Source organism: Octodon degus, unplaced genomic scaffold (assembly GCF_000260255.1).
Source record: "Octodon degus isolate 3935 unplaced genomic scaffold, OctDeg1.0 scaffold00305, whole genome shotgun sequence".
NCBI lineage: Eukaryota > Metazoa > Chordata > Mammalia > Rodentia > Octodontidae > Octodon > Octodon degus.
Window position 1 is genome coordinate 90,692 of NW_004524881.1, and position 3,417 is coordinate 94,108.

Here is a 3,417-nt window from a genome sequence, read left to right on the forward strand (position 1 = left end):
GTATACTGTTCCTATGCTGTATTTCTGGAATCTTGATTATTATGTGTCTGGGTGTAGTTTTCATTGGATTGATACTATTTGGAGTTCTATATGCTTCGGTTACAGGAATGTCAAATTGTTGCCCCATATTTGAGAAGTTTTCTGCTATTACTTCTGCCCATATTCTTTTTTTTCTTTTTCAATATTTTTTTTATTTTGAAAAAAAATTTTTTTAATTTTTTTAATTTCATTTTTTTTAATTTCTTTTTAGTTTCTCTTACTACTTTAAAGGTAAAGGCAGAGTGGGGGGACAGCCCTGCCTTGCCTCTCCAGGTCTGGTGCTCAATCTCTTTAGATCACCATGATCTTCACCTCATCGTTCTTGTCTGCCCGGTAGAAGAAGGGGATGCAGGGGTTGCTGCCCAGGCCTGGGCGCCCCTCAGGGTTCTGTATCTCATGCAGCAGCTGCATGATCTGCCTCATCTCGGGGTTCTCAGGGGCAGAGTCCTGCCCAGCGGCTTCCTGTGCAGGCTCAGCACTGTCGGCAAGGCTCACCTCGCAGAGGTCGCCCTGCTCAGCCATGGCAGCTCTAAGTTCATGGGCATCTTTGGGCCTTGGAGGGGGCTACTCAGCAGGGCTGTGGGCAGCTGCCAGGAACCTGCCGTGCCACTCATTGCGCTCACCCACCAGCCTCAGCACCAGCTCCTGCAGCTCCAGCAGCTTCACCTTCATCTCTTCCTTGTCCTGAGCCAGCCAGCTGATGTACTCCTCCTTCTCCCGGTGCTGCTTCTTCAGCACTGCCCTCTGATTTTGGTAGAAGGCAATGTACTCACCAATGATGTCTGTCTCCCCAGAGAGCTGGATGCAGCGATGCTCCAGCTTGTCCACCCGTTCTTTGAGCTCTACCTTTTCCCACATGACCTCCAGGAAGCGGCTCTGCAGCTTCTCCATGGCCACCTTTAGGGCCTGATAGCTCTCCACAGGCACACTGTCACCTCCACTCCCGGGGGTCAGGGCCACCTTCTCAGGCTCACTCTGAGATGCAACTGCCAAGTGGACGAAGCGCCGGCACTGTGCTCTCTGCTCCCTCAGCTGCCCAAGCATCCGGACCTGCTCTTCACGGGCACTGGCAAGAGCTGCATTACAAAATGCCACCATGGCCTCTCAGCTATCTAAGTCCTCTGGGATGGTCACATCGGGCAGAGGAGCCTCCTCCTCCTCCTCCTTGTCCTCCTGGTCCACCTCAGTTCCTCCCTGGGGAAAGGCCAGGAGGCTGAGCTGGGCCTGCACCTGCTCGTTCTGCTGGGTGGTGGCCTCCAGGCGCTCCTGCGTCTCCCGCAGCTCCTGGCGGGCCCTGTCCTCAGCCGTCTTGCCCTGCATCTGCTCATGCTGCAGCTGGTCTAGGAGCTGAGTGTGCACCAGGAACTGCCTTGCAGTGCCTCCTTCTTGGAAGCCACCTGCTGCCAGGCAGCTGCATACTGCTGCAGCTGGGACAGGAGTTGCTCTCGCTGCTGCTGCAGACCCTGAACCTCCTGGTTCTTCAGGTCCATCATGTCTGTGAGCTCTGCCAACTTCTCCTGCAGCTGCCCCAGCTCCTTGGCCAGCTCCTTCTTAACTTGCTGCTCTGATTGCAGCGCACTGGTCATCTCCACATTCTCGTTGGTCAGCCTAACGAAGTCGTCCTGCAGCTCGACCAGCTGCTCCTTCAGCTCTCGGTTCTGCGAGATGGCGCGGCTGATGGTGGTGCGGTCACTCTGCATGCTCTCCAGGATCCGCCTGCACTCCTCTGCTGCTGGCCCCACACCTCGGCCTCACGCTCCAGCTGCAGCAGCCGCTCCTCCTGCTCCCGATTCAGGCGACTCAGGCTCTCATTGTCCTGCACCTGGGCTTGGAGTTGTCCTGTCAGGTGCTCCACCTCCTTCTGCAGCTGCTTGGCTTCAGCTTGCAGCCGCTGCTACTCCTCAGAGGGCCCGGTTGGAGGCTCTGGGACTGGGGGCTCCACCATCTGGCTCCTCAGTTCAGCCATGCTGCTCTCCAGCTCCTGTATCTGACTCACACTGTGCTCCTTCTCCTCCTTCAGTGTGTTCACCTGCTCTGACATCTGCCGCATCCTCTGCTGCCACATGGACCGCTCTTCCTTCCGGTTTTCCGTGTACTGCTCTCTCTCCAGCTGCAGTTGTCTCAGTGATTCCATCAGCTGCCTCACTTGTGTCTCCAGCCGTGTCCAGTCCTCCAGGGCCTGCTGGAACTGTTGGTCACTGTCAGTAGATGCAGACTCACTTGAGAACTGCTGCAGAAGCAGCTCAGACATCTTCAGCTTCTTCTGCAGCTCGTCCACTCCCAACTGGCTGGCTGCATTCTCTGCTGTGAGGACTCGGAGCCTCTCTTCTAGCTCTGAGTTGTGTTGCTTCAGGTCCTCATTGCTTTTGTTGTTCTTGAATAACTCCATCCTGAAGGTGTCCCATTCCTCCGTTAGCTCCTTGTTGTACTTTTCCACCTGCTTCTGCTGCGTAGAGACAGCAGACAGCATCTTCTCCAGCTCTCCCACACGCTGCCTCCAAGACTTCAGGTGCCCGGCAAGATCTTCACACTCTCCTGCTTTCTGCCTGGCTGCCTGCTGAGTGTGTGCCAGGGCAGTGTGTAATTCTGCCTTTTCAGAAACCAAGATGACTATGGTCTGAATGTGAACCTGCAGCTGTTCCCGCAGAGCCACCTGCTCCTTTGCCAACTTCTGCTGAGACTCCTGCTTCTCTTTTTCCAGCTATTGCACAGTATCTTGGTTCTGCTGTTTCAATTCCTCTATCTTGCTACTGAGTTGTTTGCTTGTTAGATAGCTGGAGTCCAGGGCTACTGCTAGCTCTTGGTAACGGCTCTCTAGATCCTTCATATTAGCAGATGTGTGGCCCTCCCCATTGACGTAGGATGTCGACTCATACAAAAGACCATTGAGCTGTTGGGAAAGTTTCTCAGGCTCTCTGTGGATGAAAAAGTCTTGGTTTTATCCATGACATTAGGCTCGCTGTCAGCATCATAGTTCTGAAGTGATGCCACACTAGTAAGAGTAGTGCCTGAGGAAGGGACACTGCCAGTGCTTATGACACAGTATCATAAGCAGCAGAAGGTGGAGCAGAAGCAGCATGGTCTTTGGGTGTGTCTTCGGGTGAATGGTCATCACCAGCAGTGCTTGTCTCAGGGTTACTGTCATTTTTCAGCTTTTTTCTTCTTCTTTAAAACTGCAGGACCACCAGGGCTGTTCTTCTGCTGAAACTCTCTCAACTTTTTCTTGGCTGCAGCCAATTTCTTCTGCCTGGTCTCTTCCAACATCCCGGGGCAGGGAGGGTGCCCATATTCTTTTTATATCATTTGTATTGACTCCTTCCTTCTCATTGATGCCTATTAGTCTCACATTGTTCATCTTTGTATTGTCTTGCAGGTATT

The 3,417-nt window shown here is 53.3% G+C and overlaps 1 pseudogene; it reads right to left on the bottom strand.

The window, feature by feature from the left end:
* Positions 1–250: 250 nt before the first annotated feature.
* Positions 251–3,312, bottom strand: LOC101587182 (annotated as a pseudogene).
* Positions 3,313–3,417: the final 105 nt, after the last annotated feature.